Source organism: Alexandromys fortis, unplaced genomic scaffold, assembly GCF_014885135.2.
Source record: "Alexandromys fortis isolate MF-2015 unplaced genomic scaffold, M_Fortis_MF-2015_v1.1 scaffold_102, whole genome shotgun sequence".
Taxonomy (NCBI): domain Eukaryota; kingdom Metazoa; phylum Chordata; class Mammalia; order Rodentia; family Cricetidae; genus Alexandromys; species Alexandromys fortis.
The window spans coordinates 2,348,877-2,358,795 of NW_026067984.1; the positions used below are offsets into that span (position 1 = coordinate 2,348,877).

Sequence of the window (9,919 nt, forward strand, 5' to 3'; positions counted from 1 at the left end):
TTGGATGCTCACCTTACTAGACCTGGATGGAGGTGGCTGGTCCATGGACTTCCCACAGGGCAGGGAATCCTGATTGCTCATTGGGCTGATGAGGGAGGGGGACTTGATTGAGGGAGGAAGAGGGAAATGGGAGGCGGCGGTGGGGAAGAGACAGAAATCTTTAATAAATAAATAAATAACTTTTTAAAAAAAGAAAAAGAATTTCTGTACACTTAAATTAAACTCCCAACTACAATGTCTAGTCTAACACCTCAAGTACTACAGATATGAAAATACTTAATTACTGTTTCACAATGCCTATCTGTTCGAACCAATATTTCACAAACTGTAATTGGTTCGTCTCATTAGCTCTACACTTTATTATTGTTCAGTTGAGATGAACTGCAACAATTAGTCAAATCCCTTGGCCACTCCTGTTGTTTTAACTTAACTACTTGAAAGGTTGCACATGAGAAGTACAAAGCTCTGGCACCTGCTCTTCACTTGGGAAGACCCTGGTAATGGTGGTAGGCGCAGGATGTAACCAGGATGGCAAGAAGTAACCAAAGCTCAGTCTCTACCTAGCTGCCAACATGCATACCCACCCCCTTGGTAGAAAAGAAAGCAATATTCTCCAAATTATAAATATCGGTACGTATTACAGTGAGAGCTTCCAAGATCAGTGCATCCATGGTAACGCTGCCTCTTCCCGTGCCTTCTCTTCTTGCTGTCTCTTTATCTTGATGAGAAACAAGGCTATGATCTGAACGAGCTGTATCCTAGAGCTCGTATGTCCAGTGTTTGGTGCCCTTCTCACGGCACACTGAGGGCAGGGAAAGAAAGTTTAGGAGGTGAGACTGGGAGTTTGGAGGAAGATGGTCTCCAAAGAGAAGGACACTATTAGGAGGTGTGGCTTTGTTGGAGTGGGTGTGGCCTTTTTGGAGAAAATGTGTCACTGTTGAGGCAGACTTTGAGGTCTCATATATGCTCAAGATACCGTGTAGTGTCCCAGACCACTTCCTGTGGTTTGCGAGGCAAGATATAAAAACTCTCAGCTCCTTCTGTAGCACCATCTCTGACTCACGCTGCCTTGTTTCCTGCCAGTATGACAATGGACTAAACCTATGAACTAATTGTAAGCGAGCCACCACAATTCAATTGTTTTCTTTGCTAAGAGTTGCTGTGGTCACGGTGTCTTCTCAGTGCAACAGAAACCCTGATTTAGACAGAGACCAAGCTGGAAATATGTCTCTGAGGAAGTGGTTTTACTGCTGCTTTTGTTTTCCAGCCCCTCCCTGTTCTATTGTGATATGAATAGACTGCTTCTTCTCTAAGAGAGCTCCCAGCCATGGCATTCATCCCCACTGTGGACTCACAGATCTCATAAGCAAGGACTATGGGATGGAAGCAATTAGTAGAATTAGTAAATTAGTCAAACACCTCTCCCATTCTGTTGTTTCCATTCATATATTTTAGCTCCAGTAACACAAAAATAAGTCAGAGGATTTCAAAACTGTGCACTAGTAACAGGTCCTTAATACTATCTTATTGGTTGGTCCACAGACAAGGGCGGCCTGTTTCTGCCCCATCCCCAAGCTCCAGTTTTAAAGCTTTACACTCAGTCCAAGGCACTTGTGCCGTTGATCAAGGATGAGTGTCATACTTAGCCTCAGCTGTCTCCTTGAAACTCATCTAGAGTCACCTTAGAAGAAGAAGCCTTTACTGGATTAGCCTGGGTCGCATTTCCGTTACTGATAATAAATGTGGGAGAGAGAGCCCAGCCGACTGTTGGTCGTATCACTGTAGTCTGGGTGGCCCTGGGAAATACAAGAAAGATAGTTAAACATGGCCCTGGGTGCAAGTCAGTACGCTAAATTTCTCCACGTTCTCTGCTTCAGGTCTTGCCTCCTGGTTCCTGCCTTGAGTTCTTGGCTTTCCTTTCCTCAGTGATGAACGGAACCCTTTTAAGTCAAATAAACCTTCTCCTCCTCAGGTTGCTGTTGGCCATGGCTTTTATTGCAGCAAAAAAGCAAGCAGAACAATGAGCTTTCACAGAGAGATGTTTGTAGTTAAGATGTATGTGAGTGCGTGTGTGTGCGCGCGCGTGCGTGCATTTGTGTGTGTGAAATATTGGAAACTGAGAGTTTCTATTTTCTATGTGCTGTAGAAGACTAAGGAAGTCTGATTAGATGCTCAAGTGACAGCTCATGTATATATCAGCCATGAGGCAAGGTAGGTAATGTGGACTGGACCACTAGCTCCAACAAAAGGGTAATATGGTATAAGTAAAATCTTGTAAGGCCCGTGTTACCACCACAGAGGAGCTAGAGATTACAAAACCAGTGCATTTATGGAATTCGAAGTAATAGAATAAAAGCTATTACCCTCAAAACGTGGGCAAACTGTAACAACAGAATGCCGAAGGAAGTAATCTTTCTCCAGATAGGAGGGAAAGTCCTGGAGGTTGACTACTTATGCCAATAGATCGACTGAAATGTCAGGCAAAGAAGTAGTTTAGCATATTTGGCCTGCACCACCACCAGGTTTTTGACATTATCCGTAATTACAGTATGCATGTCACTGTCATGTGCGGTTGTGTTGATGTGGGACACCAGAGGAAAGGAATTTCTTATAGTGCAGGGGCGGAGGGACAGCATCCTGGAAGGCCTGGGCTCGGAGCCAGGTGTTGCATATGGCTGCAGTGACCCATAAAGATAAATCTTCCAGCCTTGACAATAAGATGGTCAGGCACAGCTGCCATTGGGGGACCTTCCAAAGAGCAGAGTTGACATTAGGCCGAGGAGATCACATGATGCCAGGGGTCACCTAGGTACTAATGCTTTTTCTTTATTCCTTCATGATTCCCAGTAAAAGAGGAGTTTAAACTTTGAGGTGGAAATGAAGATTAGAAACCATGCTCATCTTAGGGTAACCAAGGAAACAGGCCATCCAAGGATGCTCACATGGTTATTGATGCCACGTGCCTCCTTTTAGTGAGATGTTCAATGGAAAGTGTTTGCAGCTTCTCGGCCAGTAACCATGTCCTTCCTCTGCTCTCTGCTAAGTTATGGTGTTCATGGAGTAGCTCAGCACCTGGCAGTGTGCTGCATCAGAGTATGCAAAGGAAGATGGAGGCAAAAGAGGATGCTTACTGGGCTCTATAACTAACTTCACATGTGAGTGCTCATAACCACGATGCGTTCAGATTCCTGAAGACAAATAGGCAGGCTTACAACAAACATATCAAGGGACGGACTCCGGGGTTTTGAGGAGCACTGGGCACCATTTAGAATCATCTTACCCTAGATGTATTCCTTAAATGTGCCTACTGGCAATTTGGTCTTGGGTTGGGATAGTCAAGACAGAAGTAGTAGCTGTCAGCTCTTTTGGTTAGCTTACCCCAGGACATTGTCAGGAAAGAAAGTGAACTTTTGTTTATCACCAATAAAAGAATTGAGGTCACACAGGGGTGGCATATGCCTTTAACCTTACCACTTGGGAGGCAGAATCGGGCAGATCTCTGTAAGTTCGAGACCAGCAAGATCTAGAGTTTTAGGACAGCCAAGACTGTTACATAGAAAAAACCCTGTTTTGAACAACAAACAAAAAAAAATTGAGAACATAACTCAGAAAGGCAAATGCTTATCTGCCAAATCATAACAAAGAAACTTCCAATTATGGGGAATAAAAGTGCTGGGGCAGTTGGTAGATGAGTGGCTGTGTTCAGTTCCCAATAACAGCCTCCATTCTAGACAGAAACAGAAGTGTTTCCTTAGAGGCTGTTGTCGAGACAATCAGAGTTAGATTTCAAAGACATGCAGACGGACTTGAAGACCAGCCACAAAGTAAAATATTCTCTCCTGAAAACACTGTTGCTGCCATTCACAAGAACTCCATCTAGATTCCAGACTATGTCTCCACGGCCCTTAGGGAGGGAGGCATCTCTAGAAACATCTGTTGGACCATCCGTTTCCCTTGGCACTGGCACTGTTTAGCTCTTGAGTGACTCTGTCCCATGGGTAAGTCTACTCAGTAGGCCACAGCTCTTGAGAGACAAACACACCTGGCATGCAAAGTTTTAGTTATTCCTTGGAAAGGGGTCACTGGTATGCAAGTTTGTAGATGCTTTGCAGACTCCTAGGAATAAAATTCTTTTCAGCCTAAACAGTATGGAGATTGCTTCCCATCCACCTCTGTGGGTTATACTCATGAATGTAAAATATGCTGCCTCCCTGGGTATCGTAACGTCTTCTAGTGGGCACCTGCCTTGGCTGAAGTGAACTTCTTACCATTCAGACTCTTGATTTCTTTATTCTCTACGAAGAGCTGCATTTTCCGGAAGTTCCTGTCTGAAGCCTGATGAGTTTCTCCTTGGGAAGCAGTTCTGCTGAAGTTAGATAAAAGAAAAGCAACAGAGATGTTCTCACTGTCCATGACAACACAGAAATGACGTTTTGAAGAAGCTAAAACAGTCCTAGAAATTAGTAAAGAAAGGGAAAATGTGTGGTGTGATAGAACATTTCTGCTCTCGTTGTGAGACAGCAGCAAGAAAATTTAGAACTTACTGTACTGCTTCAGACTTAGAACTCAGTACTTGAAGCTTGGGTAGATTTATCCATGTACTACAGTTGACAAAGGCATCAATGTTCAAAGTTCAACTGTTGGTGAAAAGCCTAGCCACCCTTGGCAGAACTTTTCAACCTTGTATTCCATACCAAATTCAAGATCTCTCTCTGCCATGTTTTTTTTTCCTTTGTTTGTTACATCAAAGCTTTTCAATAATCACCAAGTGTCTTGAGCTGTATAGATTTTCCACTTGTATGTTAAAGTCTTTGTTCAAGTTCTTTTTGTTTTTCCACTGTTTTCCCTGTTTGCCAGAAGGAAGGAAGCCTGCTAATCATCTCTCACAACCCCTAAATTTTCCAAAAGAACACTACAAATATATCATGTTCTAATCAGACATTTTTCTAAGAAAGGAATGATTAAATCATAGAATAATTGTACTACATGAAAGGTTCTTAACACAAGAAAAACGGTTCTTCCATGACTACGGAGTCCAAATATGGATAGGAATGCAGGGAAGAAGCGTCGTAATTCACTGCGATAGTACATTATCAGGTGTTCTCGTTGCTGTGGGATTTTCCAAGGTGGACTTAGCTGAATCGGCAATGACTCATAAAGGAGCAAGAGAAGCAATTACATTTGAGGGCAGGCAGTTTAGGCTTAGAGACTAAAGAGCGAGAAGATAAACTGTATGGGAATGTAAGGAATAATTTGTCATTGCAGACAAAGTCTGCCCTAAAAGATAAACCTTCGGTCAGTTGGCAACACATCACACTCTTCCTCTGCATCCTTTCAGCTCCATTTGGGATTTAAGTTCCCACCATAACTGATCTCTCAGAATTCAGGGTTACACTTAGGAGAAAAATAGACGAGCTCTGTTTTTGTTTACCTCCATTTAAATGTGCTGGAACTGAGGAGGAGAAGCTGGTTCAGAAGAGGAAACCTTCACCAAGAGAAAGGTTGGTTCACAAGTGGTGGTTCTGCAATGATGTAACACATGAGCCATCAGTTACCTTGGTTTTAGCTTCTGCACAGACAGTACAAGTACTCAATTATCTTTCAAATGTTTCCCAGAATGTACAAAGAGAATAAAAGCTACATGTCTCTATACCTTGTAATTTTATTAACATTTGATCAGGATTGGTTATGAGAATGATGAATATAATTCTCCCAAGACTTTTTGACAGAAAGTTCAAACAGCTGGATTGTTCGCACTCATTATTCCCAGTCAGTGGCATGGAGAGAAACCTAAGCATTTCTATGTTTCTATACTGAAAACCTTTCTTACTGATCCTGATCCTGTTCCTCTTCTATTACTTTTGCTTTGTATTTAAACAGACATTTCACTGTGAGTAGTCAAAAGAAAAAGACCAATATTTTTTACCATCATCCCGTTGCCTCTTAATGTTCTTAACTGAACTGACTGCTTGCTTCATTTCTCAGGCTGAGTTTCAGGCTATCTACTAATACAGTTGAACAGAAACAATTTTAAAATTTGGTATAATTATAAACATTGGGAGAACCTCCATAAACATTTTGCTTCATGTGTGAGATTAATTTTCAATTTGGATCATTTATTAAATAAAACATTAATAACTCAATTAAATTTCCTGTTCTCTTAAGAAATAATTTTCTGTTTAAAACTTTAACATAAATTGTCTAGTTTAAAAAATTATCTTGTTCATATCTTAGGCTTAAAGATTCTCTAGTTTAATTCTCTCTGGAGCACTAAACTGGAGTCTTTAAGCAAAGGCTTCATTTTATACTGAAAACTGGCTTTATTTAGACCCCTGAGTGGAATCAGAGAGTGACAGAGAGGCCCAGGGAAGCACAATTGCTACTGTACACAGGACTCACCCTCGGAAGGTGGTATGTCCATCTCAGGACATTCCAGACACTCTGCAATCAGAAAAACAACATCAGACCAGACAGGATGCATGAGTCAAGGGCATCTAAAGGAGATGGACCACGTGGCATCCAGGCACTTGCTTTTCTATGGCCAGGCTCTGTTCCATCCTGCTGGCCGGAGTGTCCTGGAAAGGAAATATAAACAGTTTAAATTGGGCAGCAGAGCTAACAGCTCTCGTGTGGCTTTCAGAAAACATGAATGAACTGCTCAGCCGCCAGAATCCTGACTGTTATAGCAGTGGACCAAAAAAAAAAAAAAAAAAAAAAAAAAAAAAAAAGAAAAAAAAAAAACCTTACCATTCTCAGCATAGACTACAGATGGACCAGAAAGCATGCAAAATGCCTGTGATCTTAAAATGCATCCTACTCAGATAGCTGTGTGGAATTCCACCGAAGGCCAAAGTTATACCTTAAGCTGATTTATCTGGTTGAGCTTTGAAGTGGCAATAAAAACCAGGAAGCCTCCTGACCTAGGTCATTTCTAAAAGGAGTTGCTTTCTTTTAGCTTTAATTATTCTAAAAACAGTTATATTTACAATTATGCCAGGCAAGGGAGAGAAGAACCATATTTCTTAACACAGAAAATATGAAAGACATTTGGGATCCATTCTGAGGTATTATAAATATGGGCTTTGCACTCACAGAATAAACAGTAGGTGGAATGGTACACAATGAGAACTAAGCAGCCAGGTACATGCGCCAGTGTCTTCAGGAACCTTGTCACATCCAAATGACATCTGTGATAGGAAGTTCCACCCGCAAGGAAAAGAACTTAACCAGTGTTCTAGCTTTTTGAGGAGAGGGCTTACATTTTGAATGACAGCGTTCCTCTTCAGGTGAATTTTACTCCAGCTAATCCATCTGGAGTAGTTAAGGGACTGTATTCATTTTCTGATGAAGACTCCATGAATTGTGTTATCTTTGAGATGGTCTGAAGTTGAGTTTGGAAAAAGTTATTCAACAGTAGTAATGGAGCCATTGGTAGTTTTGTGGGATCTGTGTTCAACTTCGTATAGTTCATGAAAGAAATCTTTTCTCTTTAGCTCATTTTATTTTTACTGAAAGGATCTTGACCACATTACTGGTCAGTCAGTACTCATTACTGACTGTTTAAATGAATCAATGAAGGAAATAATTAAGCAGTTTCTAGGTTTTATTAGTATTATTTTAAAAAAGAAATAATCACAATGGAAATGATTAATGAATTAATCAGCATAAACTCTTTGTATTTAATTAAGAAATTTGAGGTTCAAGGATTCCCAGTGTTGGTCTCCCATAGTCCACTATTTGCAAGGTATTTTCCACTGTTTCAGGTAAACAGATTCTGTGTGGTTGCAGACGAAATACATCAGGACACGACCACCATTTCTTTAGGAATTCTTTAAATAACCACGTGACAAATTATGCTACCCCTATTTTATTTTATTTTTGTCAAATTATCTTTTGAAATGTGAGCTTAGCTATCTGAGCATTTTCAATATTCTCCCACTACATGGAATATGTTTTATTCATTACCTGGTCACTGCACTGGACCTCCAGTCACTAGGCAGAGTTCATCCTATTTGGTAAATGAGAGGCCATGTTTCTTGGTTCCCCATTTTGCTGGTGTCACCGGACACAGCTGGTCCTATTCCTATCAGTAAAGGGGGGCCACTGTTATGGGCACAGGAGACCCTCTCCTGTAAAAGGGAGTCATGGTTAGTGGCACCCTGTGTTTCTGGTATGACTGGGCACAGGGGATCCTCTTCTGTAAAGATAGCCACTATATTGGTCCCCTGCCATGCTTGGGTGATATTTTCCATTTGTAGCCTCACCTTGCCAGCAAGTGTTAATCCTCCCATCTTCTCCCTTCTTCCTAATCCTCCTGTTAATTGCAGAAAACAGCAGAAACATTTTCTCTTTGTTTCCTCAAGACAGAACCTCCCTCAATGTCTGGGGATAAACTGGAGTTTCACTGTATACAATTCAGTTTGGCCTCACTCTTGCAGGAACCCTTCTAATTCAGGCTGCCAAGGTCTGGGATCGCAGATATGAGCTATCCTGTCTGGCTAAGCCTTATTTTTTTCTGTGTAGACCTGGCTGTCCTGGAAGTCACTCTACAGAGAAGGCTGGCCTCAAACTCACAGAGATCTATCTGCTTGGCTCTGCCCCTCAAGTACTAGGGTTAAAGGTGTGCCCACCACCAATGGGCCCTAAGCATATCTTAGTATTTCCTCCAATATACTTATTCACCATAACATCATACTTAAAAAGGAATCATCAGAATGACAGACTAAATTTATTTCAGTATTTGACCTCAATAAGCTGCTATAATCTTGCAGGTTATAGAAAAGAGCAATATACCACCTTGTGGCTTTGGGCAGATGTGTTTAATGGCAAATAAATGATGCGACCTTGGGTGTTCATCTTCCATAAACGTGTGTGTGTGTGTGTCTGTGTGTGCTTGTATGTTTAAAGAATCTGGGCTAGCCTAGATATATAATATCTGCTACACAGATTACTGAACCAATGCTTGCATTCAATAGAGGATTTTTTTTAAAGGTAAACTTGTAGCCAGAAGTTATTTACTCCTATAAAAATCAAAAGTAGAGTGATTTTTATAATTTAAGTTACTATTTCTTACTCATCAATCTATACTTCTCTCAATGTCATTAGCAGAATGGGGTTTTCTGCCATGTAAGTACTGGATTTATTTTTGAAGCAAATTAGAATTCTTCATGGAAGGGAAGCACTGTGGGAGTTTGGAGCAAGATGTTTTGGCAGAGAGTGTTTGAGAAACTTTCTCCATGGGTATTTCTGTTCCCACTGGAGAGAAATACCGGGAATGTGGTGCCTCAATCTGTTCTCAAAAGGCTTGAACTTGAAGTTCACACGCCCACAGGGCTTAGATAAGAATCTATCAAGGGCCCTGCTCTGTGGATGCTTCTCACTGCCCTGAGGGGGGTATTTCTATCTCTGATGGAGCTTCCTCTAAATCTATATACTAATTAAGTAAAGAAAACAGGGGCACAGGAGTGCAAGTCACATCTAGTACAACCTGCTTTGCACATTTTCGAAACAAACTCAAGTTTTAAGAAAAAAAAAAAAAACAATGTTGTCTCTCAGATCTGTAATGTCTCCCAAAAGGCCCAGAGTTCCCAGCATGCAGTGCCGTTGGGATGTCCTGGAATCTATGATATTTGGGACTGGGGGGGAGGTCCTCCAGTTACTAGAAGAATGCCTGGAAGTGGATTATGGGAAGCTTCATCAGTCCTTACTGGTATCTTGCTTCCTGACCTTCAGATGAGTGCATGTTCTACCATTGCTGCACATGCTCCAGACAACTGAACATTCCAAAGTCAAAAATCAAAACAGGTTTTCTTATTTTCACCTGGAAATCTCAGGTGTCTGTTGTAATAGCAGCACTTACTAGCAACTCAGCAGAAAACAGAGAAAATGGCATTCAACTAAATTCTCATCTCTCTTTCCC

General features: G+C 41.3%; 1 long non-coding RNA gene across 1 annotated transcript; it reads right to left on the minus strand.

The window, feature by feature from the left end:
* Positions 1-1,642: 1,642 nt before the first annotated feature.
* LOC126511569 (uncharacterized) lies at positions 1,643-5,523 on the minus strand. The gene is made up of 3 exons (XR_007594731.1): positions 5,432-5,523; positions 4,269-4,363; positions 1,643-1,796 (listed from the first exon to the last, which is right to left on the minus strand). It is a non-coding gene; the product is annotated as an uncharacterized lncRNA (long non-coding RNA).
* Between the last annotated feature and the right edge of the window lie 4,396 nt (positions 5,524-9,919).